The 12,916-nt window shown below is 41.5% G+C and overlaps 1 protein-coding gene across 4 annotated transcripts in view; it reads left to right on the plus strand.

The window, feature by feature from the left end:
- COCH (cochlin) overlaps window positions 1-12,916 on the plus strand; it is a 189,165-nt gene that overhangs the window by 130,485 nt on the left and 45,764 nt on the right. The gene's annotated exons all lie outside the window — the stretch shown is intronic.

Below are 12,916 nucleotides of genomic sequence, written 5' to 3' on the forward strand. Positions count from 1 at the left end.
CTACCATTGATTTCTGTCACTGTGTGAAAAAAAAACAAAAAACAATTAAGGTGCTATTGCAGAGCTATATAACAGATGTAATACTTTACAGTCACACACTGAGTGTTGATGAGATGCTACAACAGTTCACTGTATATTACTTGACTCTTGGATTTCTATTCACAGACTGAGACTATCTCTCCAACTTTCAATTAGGCACATCAGCACTGTCGTAGTATACACCACTATCTTATTGGGCCTATCTATCTCTAACCTGTGTGCTCTGAACGCTCCTATCCCTACACTGTACAAACATAACATGGCGTTCTTTGTCCGGCTCCTATGTTTTATACTGCCTGTGATAGCCCTTCTGATTGGCTGTGCTACACCACGTGATCAGATTTCTGTTGGCCATTATGGGGAAGCTGGCGCTACTGTACAAATGCTGGGTATTCTTTTTTTTTTTTTTGACAATCCTCATGAATAGAAACGCAGAATGTTCAAATTTGAATGGAACCATGGATTTCAGGAAACTTGTTTAGAATCCGACCCTTCGCAGATCAATCTGCTCATCTCTAATTGTAAGGATGAAAATTCTTCCTTCCAATACCATCAGGACAGATTTTTTTTTCAGGCTACAAAAGGATGTAATTTTATCCAGTGTGTATTTATTTTTTTATTTTTTATTTTTTTTAAAGAAAAAAGGAATGTATAAATATAGAAAACAGTGCTGGGTTCTTTCTTTGCCAGTAGCTTTCATTAGAGAGTTCACTGCAGGAGACATGTCACTTAAAAAAGCAGCAGCACAGAGAAAAGAAGAAAAATAAATGAAAACAATCTGTATCCGCTCTGAAAGACAACCTATCAATGTAAAATTCATCTGGGCAAGAGAGAGGAAGTGGGTTAAAATTTGCCATTTTTTCAAAGGAAATATTCGATATTTGGTGTTTGGAATTACAGTTTATTACCATTCAAGTAAGTAGACTTGAAAGTAAATATTACAGCCCAGGCAAAAAATGATGGAATCACACTTAGATCATATTAATCTAATTTTTTTTTTTTTTATTTTATAGCGAATATTGTCACAGTTATGACACAAAAAATGCTCTGAAGCGTTTAGCTTTGTAAAACAAACCCCAATTATTTTTTTTTGCATTAATGACATATGTTTTTCCAGATAATATAAAGAAGAAATATATGGCATCACTCAGTAGCGAGGAAAAAATATCAAATCGCCATGCAATTTGTATTTTATTTCCTTCTCAAATCGTTAACAGTTTTCTTATAAAGGGGTGAATCAGAAGACTCCTATTCACCATTTGCGTATTAAGAGTAAACATGTCTAGAAACTTGTTAAAACGCATGCGTATAAAAAACGCAAACGCATGCAAAAACGCATGTGCGTTTTTGCATGCGTTTCTACTTGCGCACGTTGCGCTGCGCACAAAGACGCAAATGTGAAACTAGCCTAACCTCTTTCAGGTGGGGTGAAAAGTTGATAACAAGGACATGATGACAAGTACCTATGTGCATTCAAGATATATCAATGTATATAAAGATCCATGTAAGACCCCCTCCTAGTTATACTCTACCCACTTTTTAAATAGTTGTTGGAACTGGCTGGAACCAATGTAAATCACCAAAAGTTGCAAAATTTTTGCTGAAATATGAATGGCGCAAAAATGACATTTCAAGCAGTTTTATGCCATATTTCTGGTTGAGCCTGCTTGATGATTCGGGCCCTTAGGCTATGTGCACACGCTGCGGATTCTGCTGCGTTTCCGCAGCATTTTTGGCCCTGCGGAAACGCAGCACTTCCGCAGACATGGTACAGTACCATGTAACCCTATGGCATTTCAAATCCACTGTGCTCACGCTGCAGTTTTTTCCGCCCGGATTTGCTGCGGTTTACAAACCGCAGCATGTCAATTGTTTGGGCGGATTCCGCAGCGGTTTCACACCTTTAACATAGTAGAGGTGTGAAACCACAGGGCAAAACCACAGGTTAATCCGCAGGAAAACCGCAGGTCACTTTACCTGCGGTTTTACCTGCGGATCTGCGTGGAAAAACCCGCAGGTGAATCCGCAGCGTGTGCACATAGCCTGAATGTTTATATTTTATAGCCCTCTATCAAAATTTGTGGACTTTGCTTATGTCGCCCTTGGGCTACATATCGATTTTGCTAGATTTTTTAATCCATCTGTTTTTCCATTATTCTATTAAAGGGATCTGTAACATGTAAGACCATATGCACACGTTGAGTGTTGGTGAGTAGAAAAGCACATAGTAATAACAAACCCCAAAAAAAAAAAAAAAACTTACGCTCTGCTGGCAAGGACCGGTCTCAGGAAAGCCAACTCGCGATGGTAGCGGTACTTTCTTCTGCGCCTTGCCGCAGAACCACTCCGAACCTGTCCCTCAGCACGAACATCAGTGTTGAAGTGGTCCTTCATCGAGCGCCAACGTGTGTGGATTTTTTGCACTGTTGGTAAAAAAAAAAAAAAAAAAAAAAAAAAAAAAAAAAAATTAAAAATGCACTATTTTAACGTCATTCTCACCACACACACCTGATTGAACTTTGAAAACAGTCACTGCTGCAGCACCAATAAAACACCACCACCGTCAGGTCCAGTTGAAGACACAAATCAATCACAGTTTTCCACCAGGCATTGGTGTGTTTAATGCAAGAATATATCTTGCAAAAAACACATCAGCCCCGTCAGGTCCACAAAACAATGCAGCAGTTGACGACACAAATCAATCACAGTTTTCCACCAGGCATTGGTGTGTTTAATGCTAGAATATATCTTGCAAAAAACACATCAGCACCATCAGGTCCAAAAATAAATGCTGTATCACAGAGCATCTTTATACTTACTAAACGCCCTTTTTGAAGCTGCAGAGGCGCTGTCCCAGCCATCCATCAGCGCTGCGGCCACCTCATTCCAGAGCTGCCGGGTCACCACTGTGTCTTTGTACTGCTGGTCACGGCTGTCCCACAACGGGATGCGCTCCTCAACGAGGTGGATGAGGTGCTCGTTGTCGATGTAGACTTCGTCATCCCGCTGTGGAACCTAGAAAAAAAAAAAAAATATAGAATGTATAGAAGTATGGAAAAGATACAAAAAGAAACAGAAAAGAAGCAAAAGAAAGAAAGACAGAAAAAAAAAAAAAAACACATAATATATATATATATATATATATATATATATATATATATATATATATATATATATATATATATATATATATACACACACACTCACATTGCGTCTCCTCGCCACGACTTGACTACGCTGCTCCCGCTCAGAATCCTCAGACCGCTCCTGCTCAAAACGCTCCCACTCAGACCGCTGCCTCTCAGACAGCTCCCGCTCAGACCGCTGCCGCTCAGACCGCTCCTGCACTCCATCTTCACTGCCCGTGTCCGATGCCTGTAAAGAAAGAAAAAATTAAAACACATTTCTAGAGGCAGCTATACTTACCAAAAGGCAGCAAGATTCTCACCTCACGATCAGCTTGGGCCAGTTCTTGCCGAGATGGCGAATACATTGAGCCAGAAGAAGACATGCTGAAAAGAAAACAAAAAATACATTAGTACATAATAAATTTTACAGGACACACAGACATTATTTTTAAGAATACTCACATTTTGGCTCCTGAAGCTTGAATCCACAGGTAGAAGGCTCTTGTAGAATGCTTGTCTGGTCTCTGCATGGCTGTCTGTAGAGTAATTGTGTGACCCTGAAGACACCTTCTTTTATGTACACTCCTCCAAAACAATGTTGCTTGTTTAGGGGGAGTTCTAGACAAGTGTCTAGGCATTGTTTACTCAAATCGTGTGCGCGCACAAGGCGCTGATGTGTGCGGTGCCAAGCACTCGTCAGCGACCACATAGACTGTAATGCTATTTTTGTGCACACATCGAGCGCACACGTGCACGAGCGGTTTTTTTTAACGATGCCGCCGGAAAAAAAAAATGCAACATGTAGCGTACGGCGCGTCTGGGCACACACCTGTAAAATGCGCAGCGCATGCTAAACGCTGAAGAGCGCGTACATTCGCAAGACCCTGCGATCACCATGTTAAAGATAGGGGAACATTTCGCGTGCGCCCGATCGAACGCTAGTGTGAAACCAGCCTTACCTCTGTATTTGGAAGCCAGAACCAGGATCGGGTGATAAGTACAGAAGTGGTGAAGGTGATGTGTTTCTATTATACTTTTCCTCTGATTGTTCCTGCTTTTGGCTTACAAATACTGAGGTAAAATACTGACCAAACACTCAACGTGTGTATGTGGCATAATTGAACATTTGCCCTAAAATCATTGAGGCCACGTACACACATTGAGTATTTGGTGCCTTTTTTTACCTTAGGATTTTTAAGCCAAATCCAGGAGAGGAGTGGGTGATTAATGCAGAAGTGGTGACGTGTTTCTATTATGCTTTTCCTCTGACCGTTCCACTCCTGGTTTTGGCTTACAAATACTGAGGTAAAAAACTCACTAAACACTCAATGTGTGTAGGTGGCTTAATTGAACATTTGCCTAAAAATCATTGAGACAAGGTATTGGTGAGTTTTTTACCTCAGTATTTGTAAGCCAAATCCAGGAGTGGAACAATCAGAGGAAAAGTATGATAGAAACACGTTACCACTTCTGTATTTATCAACCATTCTTGGATTTGACTTACAAATACTGAGGTAAAATGCTGACCAAATATTGAACATGTGAACGTGGCCTAAGGGAAGACCATTAAACTGTTGCCACCATTCAGGCCTTTGCTATGGCCTCCACAAATAATCAAATTAGTCCCTGCAATGTTTTAAGTGGGAGCTACTCGCACTGAGTGGCGAGTACGAGTCTAACTGCGCCTGTATTTGTGGTTTTGTGTAGAGGCCCCTTTATACAAGTATCTGATTCCTGGTTCACGGAAAATTGGCGACTGAAGATATTTTCTTCTTGTCAAATACTCAAACCCATATTTAACGAAATGACAACCGTGTAGCAAGAAATATGAACCATCCCGACCGCACCTTCACGTAGGACAGAAAGACTGTGATCAAGAACAATGAAAATCACTAGACAGTTGCATCATTGCGTCCATAAAAATACTTGTAACATTTACTGGTTCTTTGCGTGTCTGGAACACGTGGTTATGGAGCAGAACATATGATCCTACAAGCAAAATGGATTTAACAGAAAATACAATAAAAAAAGAGGCCAGAAATCACAGTGCCTGAAAGTGTGGCCTGTAAGAAATTAGAAATGTTCATAGAGGCGAAGCACAGAACAATGCAAAATCACTGGATGCCATTCCGAATTTGCGATTCAGTGTATATATTTGCAGACCCAGGCACAGTCTCATTATGAACCCATGTAGCAGAGGTCCATGAACCTTATTAACATGCTGAGAAACTGAGCCCAGAAATCCATTAAGATACATGTCTCCTTGAACATCCTCCACAAGACTCCCACCCACTAGAATATTAGATCATCCCGTTGACCCTCAGTTCTATTGATAATTTTAATGGTCTCTTTAATTTAATATTAAAGGTGATTTATTGTCCTATTCCGCAGGTTTCTTTTATAAAAGAAAACTCTTCTGTGCTCCCTCTCCCGTGGTCTAGCACTGAGTCTCTACTCCAGATGTCTGTTATTGTCTGCAGCATTGATAATACGCTGAAAGCACTGCAGCCAATCAGTGAGCTCAACAGCCCGGAACGAGCTGCTCAGAGCTCACTGTTTGGCTGCAGCGCTGCCAGCTTGACACCAGCACTGTAAACAGTAACAATAACTAGCAGCGGCAGAGACTCAATGCTGGACCTGGGGAGGGTGAGTAGAGAAAGTTTAGTTTTGATTTTTATACAAAAAAGCAATGGGAGACAGGGGGGTTTACCAAAGCTGGATAACCCCTTTAATGGATTATTAATAAAATACACAGAGTTGTACAGGCTACAGTGTCTTATATGGATGCTACAGTAATGTGAATTTGTTTTGTATATTGATAAAGATTCGTTATAAACTGTGTTTTATTCATTTAATCTCTACTTATTCTGTGCCTCTCAGTGGTCCCAAATAGAGCATGACATTATCCCTCTATGGCCGGGGTCACTCTAGAGAGGAATACGGACGAGTGAGAGATGTTAAAAGCACGCATTACACACGGACCAATGATTCTCTATGGGGCAGCTCCCATCAGCCGTATATTTCTCATCCGTATTCTACGGTCCGTGCCACTCGCAGCATGCTGCGATTGTCAGCGTACTACGGCCGTAGTACGCCAATGCAAGTCTATGGGTGCACAAAAAATACGGATTACACACGGACCACACATGTGACTTGCGAGAAATACGCACCCGGTGTCTTTTAGAAAAGCTGGCAATTCAGTGCACGATACAGTAAACTCACACTGACAGGTTTAATAAAGAAACGAAATATATATATATATATATATATATATATATATATATACACACACATACATACACACACATATACATAAATGCCATTGTGACAAACATATACATATTTATATTTCACAGAGTTCTTCATAGCAGAATAGCCGCTAATTCAATTGTCGGCTTCTGTCAAATCATTCCCCAACCCGACATGAAATGATACATGGTTTACATTCAGTAAACCATTTCATTTCATGTTTTTTTTATATGTCCCTGACTAATAATTAGATGAGGGTTTGTGTGCAAAATTTGGGAGGTGTAGTTGTTATTTTAAGGGGTTAATTCGTTGTAAAAAAAATGCGTGGGCTTCCGCTGTAATTTGTCAACCAGAGAGGTTAAGCAGGTGAGTGAGGGCAGATTTTAATAGCCATGAAAGGGACCATTGTTTTTGGCCCCCCCGCTACAAAAATCTGCCCCCAGACACCCCAGAAATGGCGCATCTTTAAGATGTGCCAATTCTGGCACTTATCCTCTCTATTCCCATTGGTCTGTAGCGGTGGCGAATGGGTTAATATGAAAAAGGGTTAATGTCACCATTCGATTGTAAGGTGACGTTAAGCCGATTAATAATGGAGAGGTGTCAATAAGACACCGATCCATTATTAACCCTATACTAAGGGTTAAAAACCACACACAGACATTAATTAAAAAGTCATTTAATGAAATAAATACCCCAAGTTTTTGACAAATTTTTATTAGTTTGGTAATCCCAAAAAACCATGACCTGCAAAATAAAAAACATAAAAAATCACCAATATCCTTACCTCTCCGCCCACGCATTTTTTTACAACGAATAAACCCCTTAAAATAACAACTACACCTCCCAAATTTTGCACACAAACCCTCATCTAATTATGTCAGGGACATATAAAAAAACATGAAATGAAATGGTTTGCTGAATGTAAACCATGTGTCATTTCATGTCGGGTTGCGGAATGATTTGACAGAAGTCGGCAATTGAATATATATTTGTCTCAATGACTTGTGTGTATATATATTTATATGCATTCTATGTGTCTATATCTATTCTTTCTTTTCTGTTAGAAACCCTGTCATAGGGCTCCGTTATATGTCCATTTTGCAAGCCTGCGAGAAAATCTCAGCATACAGATGGCGTACGGATTACATACGGATGCTGACATGCGCAAAATACACAACCACACCTTGCTTACGGATGACATACGGAGCACTGTTTAGGGGTCTGTCATCCGTATTACGCATGTAAACTACGGACCGTATTTTGCGTCGGTTAGTGTGACCCCGGCCTATCTCTTATAGTAGGAAGGCTGTTAATCACAGATTAGGACCACCCACTTGACTACACAGCACATGAGTAGGGATGAGCAGACCCGAACTTTAAAGTACCGGACAGCTACAATTCAGTGCTAAACGCCGAACACAGACTTTCACCGGAAGTCCATTTCAATGTTTGGAGTTCTGGGGGATGTCTTTTGCAGAGAAAGTGATTTTTCTGGTTCAAAAGTTCGGGTCCCCCTTGTTTTCAAAATGGTTCTGGTGCAAGATCGGGTACAGTTTTGGTATCCAAATTGAACTTTGGAATACAGTTCAGGTCGATTACAGAAACCCGAACTTCCATGGGTCCGTTTATCCCTACCCATGAGATTTAACTAATAAAACTCAGGTTATACGGAATATGTTCCCACAATACTATAAAACACTATATACCAATCTGTCCAGCTCCCCCCTCTAAAGCATGCTGCCTGATATTGGACTGCATTATCAATGTGACAGCTTTACATATTTATTAATACACTATAATATGATTTACGTGGATGTTGTGTATGTGTTGCTGTTGTAAGGCCTTATGATCAAGACCAGTGTCATGGTCACGTATGTCAGGACGCAGATGATGTTGCAAGGCGAACTCATAACACACGTGACCCTGGATACACCGCCTCCAGTGGGGCGAATTTAAATAGTAAAGCGTGCAGGTGGATACGCCGCCTCCACCTGGCGGATTTAGGTATTACACGCCATGCATACATATCTGGAAACACCGCCTCCAGTAAGGCGCATTTAAATAAGGGGGGAACCTGGGTAACTTTAACAATGGTGGGCCCTGCGATAGGGAATGGAGAAATGGAGACCTCCTGCACTCCCCTGAGCCAGTGTCCCTACACTCCTCACATTCCCTAAACAGGCTCCGCACCTGTCGCCGCACGCGTACCTTAACGCCCTTGCTCGCCCTGAGCCTAAACCCTCACTAGGGAATAGGTCGGTGCGGAGACTAATCCCACCACTGCACTAACAACACACATGAGGAAAGAGACAATACAGGGAAACCACCACTTATCTTTGCTCTGTTGCGTGCGCTCCTAGCAACAGAGCCCACCACCTGTGTGCATCTTCTCCTCCACCCTGATCCATCACATAACTGGATCCGTCACCATCGTGCAGCCTGGGAGCAGAGTCCATCACCACTTGCAGCAGTCCAGTACACAGCCTGGGAGCAGAGTCCATCACCACTTGCAGCAGTCCAGTACACAGAGTCCCAAGATGAGTCCAGCCTCTGCCAAGAATCCAAGCATGCTCGAGTCCAGTTCTCAGCAACCAAGTAGAGCATGCTGAGTGCAACTCTCTTCCAAGTCGCCACTCCTCCAAGCCATGCCCGCACTTCCCGCCGACACCACAAACTGCGACTCCACCAAGCCATGCCAGTCCTTCCTGCAGACACCATTAGCTGGCACTCATCCTCTCTGGCTGACTGCGCAGGACTCCTATCCCGCTCCATCCTTCCACCAGGCTCTCCAACAACTCAGAAAGAAATATCACCAGCGGTGAGTGAACCCCCTAAGCACACCTTTATAGGGAGTCACACCTGATCCCTAATTAAGTGAACATTAACCTAAACCTATGGTGCGATACCGCTAACCACCACCGGGGACAGTCAAAACACCTTTGAACTCAACCAAAGTAAAAAAAGTTCACTTTGTGCTTTTAATACCGCCAGATCCAACACTGGATCATGACAACCAGATTATAATGTATGTAATGGGAATTAGTTTCCATTCAGTACTGATATATGATGTTTTGTAGCTTCATGCTATCAGCTAAGCATCAATGCATTGTTCTACATTTGGCCATGTTTTATTATTCGGGGTAGACACCTGATGAACACTGTTCACAGCCAATACACATTGTGTTTTTAATACTTTTTGTTATTGTTTTTATTAAAATACCTGCCTTTGGGGCACATAGCTCTGCTACTTTCATGTATTCACTCTCTGCAGTGGAAGTAAGTGCTGATTCCCTTTGCTATTATTCAGGTTTATCATACATTGTTACATTTTTACCTGGCTGAAATGATCTTACTGGAGAGAATTTTAAAAGGGTATTCTAAGGCTGAGTGCACACGTACTTTTTTGCCCTGCGGATTTTTCCGCGCAGAATTGAAGAAATCCGCAGGTCAAATGACCTGCATTTTTCCTGCGGATTTCTTGCAGTTTTTGTGCGATTTCCCCCTGCGGATTTGGAGAATGGAGCAGGTGGAAAACCGCACAAAAGAAGTGACATGCTGCATATTTTGAACCACAAGAAAACCACGCGGAAAAATCCGCAGCGTCTGCACAGCGTTTTTCTTTTTCTATTGATTAACATGCTACTGTACATCACAATGTGGATATGCAGCGTTTCTGCACAGTAAAATCCGCTGGAAATCTGCATCGTGTGCACAATGCTTTAAGTTTGGACGTTATCCCTTATCCCAGGTTCACAAGAGCGTAAAAAAAAACGTCCAATTTTCATTCAGAAAAGTGGGACGATTTTTTCTCACTTTTACAGTTTCCCATCTTATAGAATTGGAATGTATCCATAAGAATCAATGCTATACTGGGTGAAATCAAAGGATGCTATGATTTATTTCACAGACAGATTCTGTCAGTGAAGAAAAATTGGTCACCAGCATTACCCCAGTGAATAACCAATGAATGGTCCGAGAGATATCCTATAAAAACTCCGATAACACTCATCAGATTTATACAGCGGTGTGAGCGAACCCTTATATTGGAATAAGGAACAACTTCTCGATTGCTGGAAGTCCAAGTGCTGGGACCCCTATCGAACCTGATAACTGCCACTACATTCGTTGCTTTTGGATTGTCAAAGACCAGCCACGCAAAACACTCAGTTATCATTAAAGGGAACCTGTCAGGTCCCCTATGCCCTGTCCTCTAATCCAGCAGCATTCACCTATGTAGGACTAAATTATCTGCCTAACCAGCCCTGTATAACATTATTCGGTGAAAATGAGGGTTAAAAAAGCATTTATAATGTTCCCATTTGCTACGCTAATTAGGTATTTGACTAGTCGATGGGGCATTAATTGACCCTGACTAGTCGGCCCTCTTTCCATGTTATCATGCCACTGTGAGCGTGATAACATACAGTAATTTGCAAGACCCAATGTGATCGCCAGCTCCTGAAAATCTCGTGCATTGCACAGCTTTCTTCACTAACATCATTGTGCCAGCTGATTCTTGTTCCTGCTGAGCCCTGCTGTTTTTCACCATGTATGTGAGCCGACTTCTGCACTTCCGGTCATGTGCACTGCGCCTCTGAAGTCAGGAAGCGGACACCCGACTACAGAGACGCAGGTAGGCTGCCAAAATGGGCTGCATAGATGTGCAAGATTGGCTCCTGCAAATTACAGTATGTTATCACGTCCACATGGGCAAGATAACATGGAAAGAGGGCTGACTAGTTTGGGGAAACTAACAATAAATGCTTTTATTAAACCTCATTTTCCCTGAACAACATTATACAGGGCTGGTTAGGCAGGAAATTTAGTCCTACATAGATGAATGCTGCTTGGTTGGAGGGCATGGGGGACCTGACAGGTTCCCTTTAAGAATTAACTGCTATAAGGGTAGGTTCACACGACTGATGTCTCCACATCCGAGAAAAACGTTTTGATTATTCTGATCAGAGTGACATCAATTTTCTCAGATGTAGAGAGAAAAAAATATTCTCCATTCTGTCAGTCAGTGAAAATCTAACTGCATTTGGATGTCATCCAAGTGCGGAACTGTTTTTTTCATGGATTTACATTGCCAATTTTGATTTGACATTTGGATCAAAATTGGACATGCCTCCGATTTTTTTCAGCAGACCACTCAGTCCAAGAAAAAAATCTGACATGTGCACAGCTCTAAACAATATCAAAGGTATGAGGGCTATCCGTGAAAAACACAAAGTTGTAGCACTCATTACGAGAAAACCGGTCACTTGCACAAGCTCTAATGGGCATAATAACAGCCCTACTTATCTAAAGGGTTTTTCTACAAAAAATCAATCACGTCTGTCAAGTCATTTTCACACAATCCCCTCAGAGCCTGGATCCCATTCTCACCCACAAGTTCTCTTTCCATCTTTGAGCCGGTCACAGAAGAAGTAGTGGCCATGCTCCTCGCATTCTTCTCACCCTACAACTTGCACCATTGACCCTATTCCCTCACGTCTCCTTCAATCCCTCTCACCAGCTGTCAGTAGCCACCAAACTAAAATATTTAACCTCTTTCTTCTAGTATCTTTCTTTCTCCTTTCAAACATGCCATCATAACCCCTTTGCTTAAAAAGCCATCGCTGGACCAGAACTATGTTGCAAACTACAGACTGGTCTCCAATGTTCCCTTTATCTTTAAACATCTAGAATGCTTGGTGCAGTCTTGTCTTACCCTCCATCTCACAGATAATTCCTGTCTCTACCCTTTACAATATGGTTGCCACCTTTCACCCTCTACTGAAACTGCTCTTACTAAATTCTCTAATGACCTATTAACAGCAAAATCCAATGATCACTACTCTCTGCTGATTCTCCTGGATCTCTCTGTAGCATTTGACACTGTGGATCACCAGATCCTCCTCACCATGCTCCGTTCTATCTGCCTCAAAGACATTGTTATCTCCTGGTTCTCCTCCTATATTTCTAATTGCTCATTCACAGTATCTTTTGACGACTCTTCTTCCTCTAATCTTCCCCCTTCTATCTGGGTTCCTCAAGGCTCAGTTTTAGGATCTCTTCTCCTTATATACTGCCCCTATTAGAAATACAATCAGTAGATTTGGTTTCCAGTATTATCTCTATGTTGAAGACACCCAACTATACACCTCTTCACCTGACATCACCCACACTTTATATAAATCAAGTTTATTGAGGTATTTATATATGTCAATCATTATTAACAGAGAAAAGAACATACCGCTTCTACTATCACAAACAAAAAAGAATTATATAACAACTATGACTGTTTTGCCCTAGAAAATCATACATATGAAACAAATTATGAATGATCGCCTGAAGTGCTTGTTCATGTAGGCAATTAATATCAGTACAACTTTGTCTATAGTTGAATTAAATTTTAAATAAGAAGGTACCTAGACTAAGATTCTAGGTCTGTGAAAGAATAGAAGATAGAGAAGAAAAAGGGAAAGAAGAAAGGATAGGAAAAAAAAAAGGGG

This window comes from Dendrobates tinctorius, unplaced genomic scaffold (assembly GCF_039654945.1).
Source record: "Dendrobates tinctorius isolate UK_male_01 unplaced genomic scaffold, ASM3965494v1 ptg000057l, whole genome shotgun sequence".
Lineage (NCBI taxonomy): Eukaryota > Metazoa > Chordata > Amphibia > Anura > Dendrobatidae > Dendrobates > Dendrobates tinctorius.